General features: G+C 36.7%; 1 protein-coding gene across 21 annotated transcripts in view; it reads right to left on the bottom strand.

Moving 5' to 3' along the window:
• Positions 1–16,928, bottom strand: part of ptprsa (protein tyrosine phosphatase receptor type Sa) — a 232,823-nt gene that overhangs the window by 158,919 nt on the left and 56,976 nt on the right. The window contains exon 1 of one of the 21 annotated variants that reach the window (XM_016243798.1): positions 10,573–11,003. The exons of the other annotated variants lie outside the window; for them this stretch is intronic. The gene's annotated coding sequence lies outside the window, so the exon portion shown is untranslated. Of the gene's footprint in view, positions 1–10,572; positions 11,004–16,928 lie in introns of those variants that run through there. 21 annotated transcript variants of the gene reach the window in all.

The following is a 16,928-nucleotide window of genomic DNA, read 5'->3' as shown; positions in this document are numbered from 1 at the left end:
GATAGATAGATAGAGAGATAGATAGATAGATAGATAGATAGAGAGTTTGACATGCCCTTTGTTGAAAGAACAAAAAATAAATAAATAAAAATTAAACCCAAAATGACCGATGAAGCAACGTTGAAGAAACATTGATTATAAATATGGGCAGTGAAAAGACTATAAGTTTTACCAAATCAGTCATGAGGTTCGGTATGGCTCAGTCTTAATAAAAGATGTCATCTCAGTAGGCAGCTGCTTATGTAGGCAGTGAAAACACTGGCCTTCCCGAGCAGCAGCCAGTGTCTGATTCTGATGCAGCATGCTCCTCCGACATTAAGCTCACGGTGAGTCTATGAACACGCATCCGCGCCTCCTTCAGCACCTGCATCTTATTACTGAAGCGCGAGAGTCTGTGTGATCTGGAGCTGCCGCATGCGTTCCGTCGTGTGTGCGTGTGTGTTTAGATCTGATGCATGTTTGGCACATGTGCAGAAATCGATTCGCTGCTTTTCAAGGCCTGCCGATGCTCCTCGGACACTAACACTTGCTGATTTTATAGGATTCGTTGCCGATTTTGCTTGTCTTGTGTTCAAAACTCCTGTCAGGAGGCATTGCAGTAATCATTAAACGAGTTCACTGGGAAAACACCCTCAAAACAACACCGGGTTGGGGAGTCGAGAACCGCTTCTGGAAGAAAACACTGGAACTGAGTGGATTTTTAAACATATACATATGTTACAGACTAAATCCAAGGTATTAATCGATCGATGTTTATTTATTTAAGATATGAACAAAAAATTAGACACTTAGAATATATATTTTAAAAACTAAATGCAATAAAAAAAAAAAGATTAAATAAAAAAATTTAAAAAAATAATAGAATTTTTTAGCATATACACAGCAAAGAAAAACGCATTTATTATACATTATGAATTTATTCGATTTATATTTATATACTTATTAAACATAAACAAGACAAATAATTGAACCTAATACAAAACATAAATACAAAAATATTAGTAAAAATTAAATACATTATTTGTAAAAAATAATAATGAATTGACAGATTTTAATACATGGTACAGACTACATTCAAGGTATGTATTATATTTTTACTCCTCCATTTATTAAAGATAACATTTGAACATAAATATGTTTTTGTATTTACGTTATACATATATTCTGTATATATATATAAAACGTAAATACAAAAATATCTAAAAATTAATCAGAAAAAGTTTCTGATTTATGTGACAAATTTGTCAGATGCAGGCGAGATAAAAAAAATAAAAAATAATTATAATTATAATAAAGATTATGTATGATGAGAGACATGATCACAACCAAGCAGAAAATTTGATGTTTTAATATTTTATAAGTAGCAGGATTTTGGACCAATCAGATTCCACATTGGGCGGAGCTACAAAACACAAAGCCACAGCAATGGATGCATGAGCTGATGCATGAGCCTCCCGTCTGCACCGATAGATATAAATGCTACAAAAACTACAGTCTGTGATTTATTTGATCCATGAAAGTAATATTCATATCAGACGACTCAATACTTCAGTACTTCATCAGGCGAAATGAACTCCACAATATGGCTGCCTATATGAGCAACACAAATCCCTTCAGAAAACAGCTAGTAATTGAATCACGGCACCAAACACACACACACATGAATGTGTTAGCTTGACCTTCGGCTCTCAGCTGAATACATTTAGCTTGATTTCTCAGATCTTTCATGCGTTTCAGGATTCAGATATCTGCGGAGATAAACAAAGGGAACGACGGCCATCCATCACTTTCAAAACCTGTCGCGCTAAACTTAAACAAGACTGGCCTCTGCTACGAATGACTAGCACGTCTCTCCGCCGACTATTTGGAGAACAAGAGCGCAGTGATTTACAGCGTACAGGCCTTTTAGCTTATTAGCTCGTCCGCATATTAAGATTCAGACGCTAATAGAATTTGTGCAACGTACGCATTTCGTGCTCAAGTTAAAGAGGCAGATGAGAGACACAAAAATGGCATTAGTAACGCTAATTAGCAACTTTTGTAACGTGACATATTAGCAAGTTGAATCTAAACTTAAATACACTAGAATGAATCATGCTAAACATACAATTAAAAAAAAATATTTGAAGTTGTTTTTTATTTTTTATGTGTGTATATGTATGTTTATTTATTTATGTATTTATTTATATGTATGCATATGCATGAAAGAATAGGTTGCAGCAAACGTTTAAAGGGGTCCTGTTATGCTCTTTTACAAAGTTTTATTTTGTTTTGGGGGTGTACTAGAACAGGCTCTCATACTGGGTTGAGAAAAACACATTATTTCAATGTGTTTGAAAAACACGTTATTCTTCACATATTTTTCATTATTACAATTGTTGTGATGGGTTAGCTGGGTCAGTGTGTGCTGTGATGGGTTAGCTGGACCAGTGTGTGCTGTGACTGGTTAGCTGGGCCAGTGTGTGCTGTGATTGGTTAGCTGGGCCAGTGTGTGCTGTGATTGGCAGCACTCGGCACCTGGTCGGGAAATGTCACGCCCCTTACCATAGCCGCCTGCAACCTTCAGTGTAAATATTGCGTCAAAATCAAATCAATCTGAGCGCGATTTAAACCCGGATGATTGTAATCACTCTAAGTTCTTCTGCCTTGGGAAAGCTAGCGTGTCTCCGACATAATGATAACACTCGTTGCCTTCTCTAGTGCAGCTCAACCAGGTCTCGTCCCATTCGTCGGTATTTGTGATATCACAAATACCGGAAAATATGTGTTGTAGTCCAAACAAGTCATTCGTTGTAGTTTTTGAAAAGTTATTTCTATTAAATTAAATATCTCCTTTTGAAGTGGACTTTGAGCTTTGTAACTTTGCAGATTCTTTTTTATGCTCAAACAACAACATTATAGACTAACTAAAGTTGAAAAAGTGAAAAAGCATAATAGGACCCCTTTAACACTTTTTAATGTTAAAAACCAAGACTAATTAATGCTTATGCATAGTTAGTTCATGTTAACTAAAGTAGTTAATAAATATTAACAAATTAAACCTATCGAATTTCTACACATTTTTTTTTCTTTATTAGCATAATGGTTCCATGAACAACCTTTAATGTCTATGGAACCTTCACAAGGTCCTTTATAATTGAAAAATAAATGTTTAGATTAGTAAATATTCTTCACATTAAGAATTTTTTTTTTCTTTAAGATCTGTTCTATGGCATCACTAAGAAAGCTCATTTTGAACTTTTATTTTTGTTAGTGAAGGAATCTTAAACGTCCCCAAACCACCGCTGTGAAAATATCCTCCACAAAAACTCCAGACAGACTTCTCTCACAATTTCCCCAAAAGCGAGAGACACTAGAGAACTGGTGTCGTGCTCCTAGTTAGCACATTTTATCCAGCACTCATCTCCGGGTTCGTTTAGTCGACTGCAATCCACCCACGCAGGCTACACCCCTCTGTTCATCGCCTCCCCAATCACGCAGGAGGAAGATAACACGCAATTCATCTTTTCATTCATTCGGCCCCATCCCAGATAAAACGCCCGTGTAAGCGCCACCGAAACAAGGTCAGGATACGGAGGACGTAATGGAGCTAATAAAAGCAGATCGCGAGGCGATATTAGGCGCAGTAATCTCGGGATTTCATTCCCTGCGAATCCCTGCTTGCGTGAGTTTGGCTTCATGCCTCATTTATGACCAAAATGGGACGAAAACCTCACAACGCACAAAAAAAGGGTGCCTTTAGGAAAACAAACAAATAAGATGAACTGCTCCATCCTGGACTCGCAATATCAGACTCATTGGCAGGTTGTCGGTATTTTCCCCCAAAGGCGGTTGGTCTTTTAAAATGGATTACTTCTGCGTGTCAGTTTGTTTATCTCAATATATCTGACTTTCCAATTATGTTTTCAAAGGCAGGAGGCTTTTGGCGATATTAAATGGGAAGGCACAAAAAAAAGTACCACAAAAACACTATGTCTGCAATCGTAAACTTCCTCTGGTGGCATCTCAATTAGTCAAATATTAAAATTATATCAGTAAATGTTGAAATTAACATTACCTAAGGGTATAAATGCTGTAGAATCTTCATGTTAACAAATGAAACCTTATTATAAAGTGTTACTAAATTTGTAACTTTATATAACTTTTAATAACTTTCTTTTTTTTTTATTGCCGTCAATGGTTACACGAAGAACCATCAACATCTATGAAATCTTTTCAAGGTACTTCATACTGGAAAAATTGTTTCGTTAGACTATTAAAAAAAAATTTAAATGTCAATGTTTTCCTATTTATCGAATTTTCTTCGAATTTGAAGTTTTGCCACGATTTTATTAAATTTTTTATCAAGGAATCGTGATTTTGAATAGACATAAGAAATAACATTACAATTAGAAACTGACAATATGCTAATGATAACCATTAGGAGAAAAAAACTAATCTCACCACATGATGGCGCACATGATCAACCGCTCACATGTGATGTGCTCTATGAAGGACCGTAACGTAGAACATATCGCTTCACACAGAATGCGCTTTTGCGTTGACAAAGATGTGATGCGGGCAGTGGAATGGGAAAAAAAACCTTGAGGGCCGCATTTTTAGCATATTGTTTCACGCGTGAGATGCAGGCTCAATGGTCAAACGTTTCCATCATGTTGGAATCATGTTGTAGTAACGTTTTTTTCAGTTGACTAGTTAAATGTAGAAAACTAAATCTAGAATCGGTTAAACATTCTAAAATTTTAAAAGTCGAGAGTTACTTTTTTGCCATATCGACCCGCCCTACTTTTAAGAACTGTTCACTGAAAGGTTCTTTGGGCAACCGAAAAATATTTTTGGTATTTTGCTGGTATTTTCCCCCAAAGGTGGTTTTACTTTAAAATGGATTACTTCTGCATGCAGTACAAAGATTGATTTGTTTTTCCCAATTTATCTGACTTTCCAATGATGTTTTCAATGGCAGGAGGCTTTTGGCAATTTCTAATATGAATGTACAAAAGAAAAGCAGCACAGAAAACGTTGTCGGCCATCATATCCCACAAATACAATAAACATCTTCAGATGGCATCTCAATGCTGCAATTAAATAAGAGTTAATGATATTATCAGTCGGCGTCCTAACTTAAATGATTTTAGCAAATGGCTGCAATATAACAAAGAGTTTAGGGGGTCTGAATACTTTCTGTACCCACTGTACATGTCAAAATGTGATATCGCATGAGGCCAGGGTTGGGGGGATGTTGTATGTGTAACAAATCATCTTTCCCTCTCGCTTGAAGAGACGGAGAAAGTGAACTCCCTCGCACTCGCTCTTTTACGCCCAGTTGATGCAGAATCCATACCATCCCTGGCTCAGTTGTGTTGAATGCATCCTCGTTTACTCAAAGAACACAATGCAGCTATAATTACAGAGGCTCGAAACTGAAATGCCACGCAGGAGTGAATGTAATGTTTTTCCACCTTTAACTTTATGTGCTTTAAACTAAATCTAAAATCATATTTAGTTGGAACAGTTAATAACCATAGACTTTCACTTTGAGAAGGATATTCATTTTGTGAATCTCACAAAACCTGTCCAAGAACATTATACTCTAGACATTTTTTGCTTAAAATGTTTATTTACTGAAATATTTACTTATTTGCCATTTTTTTTATGGCATTTAAGCACATTTGCCTAAATTCTCATCAGGGTTATTAATATAAACTGAAACTAAAACCATTAAAAAATAATTAATTACTGATAAACATTAACTAAAATAAATGAACTAAAACATTTAAAATAAATGTAACATTTAATAAAACATTTTTAAAAAGTTTATTCATTTATTTATTTCATCTAGTTGCCAAGATGACATTATACTTCATGGTAAATAAATACAATAAAAAAAAATAATAATAATTTACTGCAATATTGAAGCAATAATAATCACTCTCAAAATAAATACTTTTTCTTAAAATGCAATGCATTTTCATAAGGCTCACCCTTTAGAAGTGTTTGAATTTGATGTACTCGTAATGCACAAATGCAAATGGAAAAAACGTACTTGAGTGAGATCAGTCACGCTAATTCAGCACTGACTAGAACAAAAAGAGATGTGATTTTTATTGAAAAACAGATCCGCATTTCAGGAATGTAATGAGTTTCCAACAGAGCTTAATCACATGTTGACATTTGTGCTAGTTAAAGGGTATTGCGCTCCCCGTTTCTCTGCTGTCAAACCATTTTGTCATTCCTAATTAAGGGAGCATGGCTTGCATTGACAGGCAGGTATTTACTCGTGTTTAACCCCATCTACCCTTGACTGACTGTTTCATAACTACAAGGCCCCTCTGTCCACACAAATACGGCTTCAGCTCCCAGAGGCCCGTGTTTTCATGCTTGCATTACAAACAATTACACACATCCATCAGCCCTCAAACATTCCCACCCCCACCAATGTATCTTGTCCTTCCCCCGCCTCTTCCTCCAACCCGTTCCCCTCCGTCAGCTGGGAATCTACCCCCGATCCTAACAGATGTCCCCTGATTTGGGTGAAATGACAACAAAAGGCCGGGCTCTGAAAAAGCCATGGCTTTCTCATCTTGCCCCGAGCTTTCTGCTCCCACACAAAGGCCTGCGGATTAGCAGCTTTTAGCACATGAAAAAGCCCCTCATCCTGAAAACTGCCCCCTTAACTGGGCCCTGAGGTTTCTATAGGGTCACTATAAACCCCTTCAAATCTACTTGGTCCCAAACAAAATCTACCGAACCAGCATTCTGTCTTTGCCCCAACAAATTCCTACGCTTCACCAAGCAAGACCCCTGATAACCATCTTAAACCAGCACACATTACTAAACTAGTACCATGACATTTGGAAAGTGGGATATCTAAGATATTCAAGAGGAATCTACTTTGGATTCATGGGCTTTATTTTTTTGGTTCCACTTAATGACTTAAAGGTATTTTGAAGGAGTCCAATTGGAGTCGCCCCAGAGAAAGGTCATAACCACTCCAAGTCTATCAAACAAAGATCCAAACCTTTAATATGGTTCATTGGGGTCTGTTAACTATCGAGCCAAAGTGGAGAATAAGTAGACCAATCACAGATGGCATCTTGACCTCCAGCCATGGAGAACAGGGTGGGGACGGGTCTCCACAAACCTCTGAGGGGTCATAACTCAGATTGAAGCCAAGGTGGGGCGTGTTTATGACAGATCTGTATTGTCTAAGTGTCCCAAGCTGGGTGGGACGCACATCAACCTGGAGTGCCAGCTGGTCATCATACTTAAAGAGCAGAAAGCAGAAAAATCACCATGGTGGGGGTAAACAACAAGTGCCCCCAAGAAAACAGCCAAACATATCGAGGCCAGTGGGAGGGGTAGAGATTGGGTGGCGGGTGTAGCATGGATATAACGACCTCCTACCGTAATGAACACATTATCACAGTGGCATCAGAGCAAGCGGAGCATATCATTGGTTCGAAATCCAGTCTTGCGGCGAGGGCTTTAAGCTTAGGGAGAAGGTAGTAGCTTTTGGCCTTATCAGCACCGCCGCAGTACTGAGAGCCCAGAGACCGGACGATCAGTCCTGCAGCGTCACGTAGGCAACTGGCCAAGCGTGAGATGAAATTAAATTTTGAGCGAGATGGATCAATCCCGTCAGCAGGGGCGGGTTTGCTTGGCATCTTATCTCGGATTTGCCACTAACCTGTTGGACAGAATGGGCAACATAGGCCGGAGAGTTAATATAATTTACCAGCAGAGGCTATTCCTCATCTTCAACAAGGCTTGTCATGGACAATGTAGCGATTTACTCAGGAACTCGTCCGAACAAGTGCTTGATAATTCCGCCAGACTGACCGGTTGTCCCTTGGGTCATAGCGTAAGGCGGCAACCGTGGCTTGAACAGAGAGGCCTCGTCTCCTTCTGCTTGGATGTGCATGTGGATGCATGCGACGGTAGCATTAAGACCAGAAGAGCTCGTTTCAAAGACAGTGCACCCGTTCTTTTATAACCACCAGACAAATTGCACCCACCGTGAACTGAAGAGCACCGATTTAGCACTCGGGACAAATTAAGAGGAATAAACACAATTAGCTGGCAGAGCTTAGGCGCTGGCGAACATCTCTCTTCCCCTCCCTTTTCTGCTGATAATGTGAGGCGCTGCAGCGCAGCTGCCATTACTGCCACCACTGCATCTGCCATTCAAAACCCAAGCTGATAATTGCACTGCTCTCCCTGTTACACAAACTCGCCTAATTTTATCTACGACTACGATCACATTGGCACTCACGGGTTACAATAACCATCGTGAAAGGGAGCTTTTTGTATAATTGTTGTTTTGATATTTCTGCCACTCCATTAGCATTTCCTGCGCTAAATCTATCCATGGCACCATTGAATCCAAGGCTGTGCGGAACATTATTCAATAAAATGGTACTTTAGCAAGTGCTATAAGATCTCTAATGCTAAAAGAAAACTAAATCCAAGAGAGAGATGCTGCTCATTAAAGCATGGCACACTTTATATTTAGAGTGATCATTAGCAACTCTAGCTCACACAAACAAGAGGACTAAATCTGTAATGCAAGCGAATGCAAGAGCACTGTCCTTATCTTCTCTCTGAAGTCAGGAGAATATTTATTTTGGCATAGCGTGGCCAGAATCTCTCTGAGGCATTGTCCTTTGATCCCTATTTAAAATGGGGGAAAAAGGTTACAGCGATAAGTGTAGGAAAACACAAAAAACGACACCAGAAGGAATAACTTCGTGGAAATGAATTTCAAAACCTTGGGGAAGACACCTTACAAAAGACATTTTACCAGAACTCATGTCCTAAGCTCAATTCAATTAACTTTTCGACCAGAGGTGACACGGAATGCACACAGGAAATCAAAGTTAGTTTGGCAAACTAAGTTTTTACATCCGTTAAAAAATTCCTTAATTCTAACACCACCCGACTTCATTGATTTCTTGTTTGTTATTGCTTAGCCGCAAAAGAAAAATGAGCGAAACTACAGGTCTATAGACCACAGACACGGCTAACTGCTTCTGTTTGGCTGCATTCCTATGCATTTGTCTTAACATCTCTCAAGATCTGACAGTGATCAGCTATGATAAATCGTCCAATTATAGTGACATTTAGAAACTAAAGCACACTTGAGAATTCGCAAGTTGCAACACAGAACAAAGACGGCGAAAACAGACACTTTTTAGCCATTAACGCTTAAAAAGCTGGTACGTATTTCATGAAAGGATCAAGGATGGCTGTCCTTTTCGAGTAGCTCCTAGAGTAGATCTTTGCCATCAAACTTATTGGATGAGACGTCAACAAAGTCTAAATCTAAATTTCTTGGAGATCAAAGCGAAGTATTAAGCCGAACTTTTCTCAAAAGCAGAACCAGAGCACTTCAGTCCAGACTCATTCTGATACGGGGCCCCTGAAGTCACATTAAAGTGATTAATGACCCCTGCATTATCTGTGACTAAATGAATCAAGACAATACCTGCACTATGCTTTCCTGCTTCAGTCTCGCTCAAACCTTTATTATATGAACGCATATACTTTCAAATGAAAGTAAACTGCTATATTCAGCAGGCCATGGCACAACTTAGCTGAAAGAAAGCATAACTTATAGACAAGCATGTATCTGCCAGAAAAAAGGGAGAAAATCCTCAATATAATAACTTTGCAAGAAAGACACTTGGTGAATAGAATCAATATTCTCTACAGTAATGACTTTTTCACGCTTTCTATTCAAAACCATAATGCAAAAATGTGTAATATATTATTTTCTACTCTATAAACTCCGCATTTGCAGCAAATGTCAATGAGACAATTACTTTAAACCTCCAGAAAGTGACTTTCCAATTTTCCTTATTATCTGGGTTTGACTTTACTGTCTTTGTCTTCAAATTCTCACAGACCTTGAAAAACATTAGTAGCCATTTTACAAAATAAACCTTGTTTTCTTTTGAAACTCACAGTGCATTCCCGTAACTCAACCAAAAGCCCATTTCACAGATATTAATAAAGCATTAACCCGCTACTGCACCACAAAGCAAACATACACTTTTTAAAAAAATGAGACAACTACTGATTGGGGTCATGCTTCAAGACCAAAAAAATTACAATAAAACAAATCCAAACTGCCAAAAGTGAACAGACACAATGTGACCATTCAATGCATTCCGTCATATTTTTAAACTCCTAGGGAACACAAACAGAAGAAATGCAACATTTCAAATGTCCTCTATGAAAATTGTTATCAAATTAGTTTATAATCACTCCTCATATGAACTCGAAAAGTTTTTAAGCTCATGAAAGTGTCACAAAAACCCCATGCAGAACATGAGGAATACAACCCAGCCTAACAAGCCATATCAAAACCATTATTACTACAACTTATGTCGCCAAAAACTGCACATAACGCACAAAAACATTTCGATAGACACCATGGGATTATATAGATACAATGAAATCAAGCATTTTACCAGTGAAACCTCTAAATAATTATATCTATCATTTTAATTCATTATAATAAACGTAATTATTTTACGTTTTAAATTGGCCATTTAAAAATCGTTTACTTACAATAGTTCCACGCGTGTCCAAGTAACTTTATTTCGGATCGATGCAGATGCGTTACGACCATATAACTCCTCTTAAAGCGTCCTATGTTGCATCCATGTAAAACAGAAGGGGGAAAAAATCCAAATAACTCCTTGGATACGCGAAGTTTTCAACGGGAGTTAACAGTTATCCGTGCCATGTCGACGGCGTCCGTGCGTAAACTCTCCAAGAGCGCACGAAACTCCGCGCTTCAAAACGAGCTTTAAATGTCGGTCGATAGTCGGTCCACCGCGTCCCAGAGCTGGATCGGATTCCTTTCATTCAGGTCCCGGACTTCGACTGGGGGTAGGGGCAGTTTGGTAGGGTTTTTTTAGCCCCCCTTTTCTCCCGCGCACCCTCCCCAAAAACAGCGAAGCAGGCTGGGGGAGGCCTCTTCGCGCTCACGTCACCAATCCGTAGTGAATGTGCGCGCACAGATGAGCTGCTCTGTCATTTGAAACCCCTTCACTAAAACCATCCCACCTCCAAAATAAGAGGACAGGGGAGGGAATAAACTGCCCCTAAACAGGTTCATTTAGCCAATTTGTTTTACAAGCGTACATATTTTCCCGTATGAAAAGAATCTTCTTGCACAGTAACCAAAGTTTGATATTTATAGAAAACAACTACAGCTAACCCTTACTTAAATTAACCATGGTTTTACTACAAATAACCCCCCCCCCCAAAAAACATAGTTACTATAGTTAAACTTTTGGCAACCACAAATTAACCATGGTTTTGCTACATTAACCATAGTTTAACCATGGTTATTTGTGGTAAAACTGTGGTTATACAAATGGGAATCAATACGCCAAAAAAAAAAAAAAACATGGTTACTACACTTTTTCTATAATAAAACCACTAGACCTTGCGGGGGTTTTTTAACGCAAAACTTGTTCTGTATTATTTGAACTTTTTTCGTAGTAGAATCTAATGATAAAGTAATTACAATTAATACAATAAAAAACAATATAATGTTAATATAATAAAATTAAAAAAACAATTCAAACTAGCCCATACATTTAATTATTTATTTTGTGATAATGGTAGACTGATTTTACATTATTACTTGGGACATGATAACAATTAAAAATATATATTTACTATAGTCTGTACGGAACAGATATGCCTAAAATGAGAAACATTTTATGATTTAAGGAAACTTGGAAGGGTCAAACAGTAATTTGCATTAAAAAAAAACAAAGGGTACAGTGTATTGAAATTCATATGAATATCAAAATGCAGCTCACAGCTCCAAAATGCATTTTGAGCTGAGAACTTACTGAAAAATACACCATTGGGTGTTTATCAGAGACAGCAGCTTTGTTATTCATGACAATAAATGATGAATGAATAAAAGAAGTATCACAATACATATTGTGTTGACACACTGCAATTTAAAGGCCTACACCTATTACAGCACCAAACAATGAACAAAGGCCTAGTGCAATAACTCATACTTTACAGAGACACTCTGGAGTATTGTTTATACACATTTTTCTCTTTATTTAAGGGCCACTGTGATCTCTACCATCATAAAGGGCCGAGGCCCAATCAGCGGGAATGCCGTGTAAAGCGTCACTATGATTTTATGTTGATTTGCATCATGTTTCTTACTCACACTTGTCTAGTTTAATCAGGCTTATAAATCGAGTGCTATAGCGTGTCCCACGTTCTTCTGGTGGCAGAGAGCTTAGCGTGGTAAATTTCAGCTGGGCTAAAGAGACATTTGAGAATGCTGGGTGAAATGATAAAGATCACTTACCACTCGGCATGCCCGATCCATAAGACCATAATGAGCATTGTATTCTGGAAGTGTTTTCGTCTGCACTTTTTTAGTGTGTGGTTTAGAAATTTCTTTGTAGAACTATATCATATTTTTATGTTGTTATCATGGAGCTGACCACTCTTTAAAATCCAATATGTAGTTATATAATTAGGTCAAAACTTGAACTAAGGACCTGCAAAAATAGCTTCATTATAGCTACAATATGATTTTTTTAAAAAGATAACCTCTTGAATAACAGGTTTCAGCAGCAAAGCAAAGCAATACACAAAGCTTAATTCAGTTTAGCATATGTGTAGCTAATAAACAAACAACATTAACTCACAAAGCACTGTTTAGAGTCACAATAATTTTTAATAGATTCCATGAGTAGCTTCAGGGCACAGACATTTGCACTGTATTTAATGGTTGTTTTTCTGAGGCAACTTTGAAGCTGCTTACCAAAAAAACTTTGCCTTTCTGAGGTGCTTTCAAAACTTTGGGAGTGTTTGACAGTGAGAAAAACGATGGGGGCTGATGCTCGTCAAGTTTTGGGGGGAAAACGCAACAATTGTAGGGGGCCTCGTACAGAGCCTTGGGGGACCTCCTTTCAACACGCTACAGAAATACAGTCTCTCCATCGACAGAAAATGCAGCAGCTTTTATCATTAGATCCACTGTGCAGAGAACATGCCTCTGAATACACAGCCCATCTTGTGTGTGCGTGTGTATATATGTGTGTATTTGTCTACTGAAAGTGAACTGATCCATAGCCAGGAAGGAACGCAGACTGACAGCTATTAGAGTGCAACTGTGCTGTCTTATCTGCTGCCTGATAGGAATCTACAAAGACCCACTGCAGAGATTATGAATTCATTACAGACAGTCCTCACACACACACACAAAGGGGTCTATATATTCACAGTAAAAGGAGAGGTCATTCGTGTTCGCTATCATAAATATTAAACGTAACCGTCTTGTCGCTTTTGAATGAAGGAGAATATGACTGTTTTTCAAAAGATGCAAAGGTGAGGTCATTCCTCCCTCACAGGACCAGAGGGAGAGCAGGTTCAAATGCTAAAATGGATAGAGGTGTACTGTGCTTTCTGTAGTCAATGGTCAGTGGAACAAGTGGGCGTGTCTACAATGTGAAATACGACACTCAGGGATGCCTGCTGTCTCTTTCTTTGCAGGATAACAGCAGAAAAGCTCTTAAAGGACTAAAAGGCAAAATCATTTAGCAGAACTAAAAGCGAAAACCAAACAACATGCGTATTCTGAGGTGCAGAATCACCGAGGCAATATGTTTCAGACGGTGCCAAAGAGACTGAAAGAAGAGGAATGTCAGGTAGAGGAGGAGAATGGATTTGGAAATAGTTTACCTAAAAATACACTCACCCTCACATCGTTTCAAAGCCAGACGGGTTTCTATCTTCCAGGGAACACAAAAGGAGATTTAGAGCAGATTTCCCCCCCCTTATTTTCCACACAAAAACAACCATAGAGTGACTGCACTAAACTGTATTTATCTTCAGAAAGGAAAAATGAAGTATTAAATTAATCTATACATCACTTGCACTATATTCCCAGCTTTCAAACATTATACAAAAGCTGAGAGACAGACCAAAATAAATTATTATTATAATATTGAATGACCTATTATTAAAACACTATTAGTTATGATTATATATCAGTTTTCAAATGTCACTTACATATATATTCAAATTAGTGTAATCCATGGTTATTTTGTATTATTTAAATAGCTTTTATTCATGTTTTAAATTAGCTTTTATTTTTATACTTTAATTGTAGTTACATTTTTAGTAAATGTATGTGCTTTTGTAAATTTCATTAGTTTTTATTTGTTTTAAATATTATAATTTAGATTGCATTTATTTATTATTTTTATTTCAGTTTTATTTTTATTTATTAAAAAATAGAATAGCTTTTTTGGCAATTAATTGAAATAAGTTTTTCATCTAATAATCATAATTTATTTTATTTCAACTAACAAAAATGTTCAATAGTTTTAGTTTACATTTGTTACCCTGACCTTGGAGTAATCAACTATTATTGATGTCACTGTTGGTGTAAAATGTTCCTGTTTCAGGATTTGAACATGCACAAATGCGAATTGCTAAAATACAATTCATATACATATTCAGAAATGTAGTGTATAACTCATATGGACTACACTTCAAACTCACTTATGGTGCATTTTTATGGTTCTGTCTGAAATTTGATGGCCCTGATCTCAATATACATTTGTTGGAAATGAGCAGCGTGAACATTCTGCCAAATATCTCATTTTGTGTTTTACAGAAGAAAGAATTCATAGGGTTTAGTGACGTGAGGGTGAATAAATGATAACAGGATTTTCATTTCATACACCTTGCAAGGAGAGCAGGCGGGCTGCAGGAAAGACAGTAACGGAAAGAAAGGGGAGCTCAGGAGACGTGTGTGTGTGTGTGTGTGTGTGTGTGTGTGTGGAGGATGGCAGGTTGCCGCTGCTCTGTGCTGTGAATGTGTCGGCCTTATTTGGAGTCAGAGGCTCTCTGGTTGTTTACCCAGCAGGTCAGAGGGCCGCTACACCGCAGCACTGCAGCGCAAACACACCGCCTGCCACCGCGAAGAACTCATCAGCACATATCTGCTCCAGCCTGACACACTCACGCTCTATATCACAAGATTTGTCTCATACAAACACTCAGTGTATAAAAAGAGGTAGCTACGAACTCTCTCTTAGATACACATAAGGCTAGGAGATACAGCTAATGTTTAATATATATGTGTACATAACTTTCAACCAAACAGACACTGTCGCAAAATAGATTTGTACTGTTTAATACAAGCAGAAAAATTTTGTTAAAAAGGAAATGAAATGAATGCATTTTAAGTTGCTTTGTATAAAAGTGTCTGCCAAATGCATGAATGTGCATACCCACATGTATGTAAACGTAAAATAAAACATATTTGAATTGTTTACATGAATGTAAATGTAAAATAAAAAATATTATTTAAAAAATCAAGTGTTGTCTCGCACAATATTTACTAAATATATACAGATATTTATAAGTTAGTGATACATTTAATAATAATAATAATAAATATTATTATTATTTTATAAAATATATTAATATTTATAATCTTTCCTAATTAACAGCATATATATTTACAAAAGCAACAACAAAACTATATAATAATAATAATTATTATTATTATTAATACTAATAGTAGTATTATTATTATTATAAATAATAATAACAAATAAAAATATTATTTTATTATAATATTTATAATAATAATAATTTTATTAGAAATACAATTATTATTATTAATATTATTATTAATAATAATAAATATTGTTATTACTGTTATTATTAATAATATTATATACAAATGTATAACAGTGTACAATTATATCATATGTGTATTAAATGTTTGTTATTCTTATTCTTATTCTTATTAATAATACAAGAAAAAAATATATGTATTACGTGTTAAAAGGTCAAATAAAAAACTAGTAAAAATAATCAATGAATATTTTGCACAATATTCACTAAATTAATAATTATTTATAATAACTGATAATAATATTTCTAATAAAATAACTATGAAAATAACAATTATTTTTATTGTTATATATATATATATATTTAATCATTGCGAAAACTGAGGTGCAAAAATGTCCGAATGCACACTTTTTTTATATATATATAAAAAGGGCATAGCAATTTTTAAATTGCAAATATTTTTCATTACAATAATCACAATGTTGGTTAATTTGACATTTTAAGCAAATAATCTAGAACATACTATCACAGAGCCCCAGACAAACAAACGTTCTGTCCAATCTTGATTCCAGCTTGTGTTTAGGACTATAGTCCTGTCGGTTTACACAATGGCGGGTCAAAGCAAACAGGCCCGTGTGTCTGCGGCTCCCACGCCTGCACAGACCCGGCCGGGACACAAGAGGATTTGCCCACAATGCACTGTGCCCTCGAGCGGCTCTAACTCGGTCTGGCACAGCAGATCTGCAGCATTCAGAGCCGGATCAGAGCCGTGACGCGCTGCAGTCCGGATATGATCAGAACTTCACTGCAAACACTCTCACAGATAACGGCACACTGAAGAATGTGGATTTTCGCTAGATTACAGAACATCACATACATCATTTGATTTTTATCATGAAAGCAAGATATATGATAGATTAGATATGATTAAGGGCTTGAACACAAGCAAACGCACAAACAGAAAGGCGTACGTGACAATAACGGCGAGAAAGACTGATTATAAACATCACACGAATGCAAAACGATCCTCTTCATGAACACGACAGGTGCTCTGTCTGAAAGCCATTAGCTGAAGACATGCGCTTTAATTCCCAAACACCATGAAATTATATCAACCCTTATTTTACTATTAGTTAGAATTAGTTATTTGAGATTCTATTTCAATCTATTGCATGTATTATAGTATTATATTTTCTGTTTTTTTATTATTATTATTTTATTAGTTTTTTAAAATGTCTTTTTGTTCTTTTTGTAAATGTGTTTTTATTTTTATATTGTTT

The sequence above is a fragment of the Sinocyclocheilus grahami genome, unplaced genomic scaffold (assembly GCF_001515645.1).
Source record: "Sinocyclocheilus grahami isolate Dianchi unplaced genomic scaffold, SAMN03320097.WGS_v1.1 scaffold701.1, whole genome shotgun sequence".
NCBI classification, from domain to species: domain Eukaryota; kingdom Metazoa; phylum Chordata; class Actinopteri; order Cypriniformes; family Cyprinidae; genus Sinocyclocheilus; species Sinocyclocheilus grahami.
Note: the sequence above shows the minus strand (reverse complement) of the source record. Positions and strands in the feature narration are given on the sequence as shown.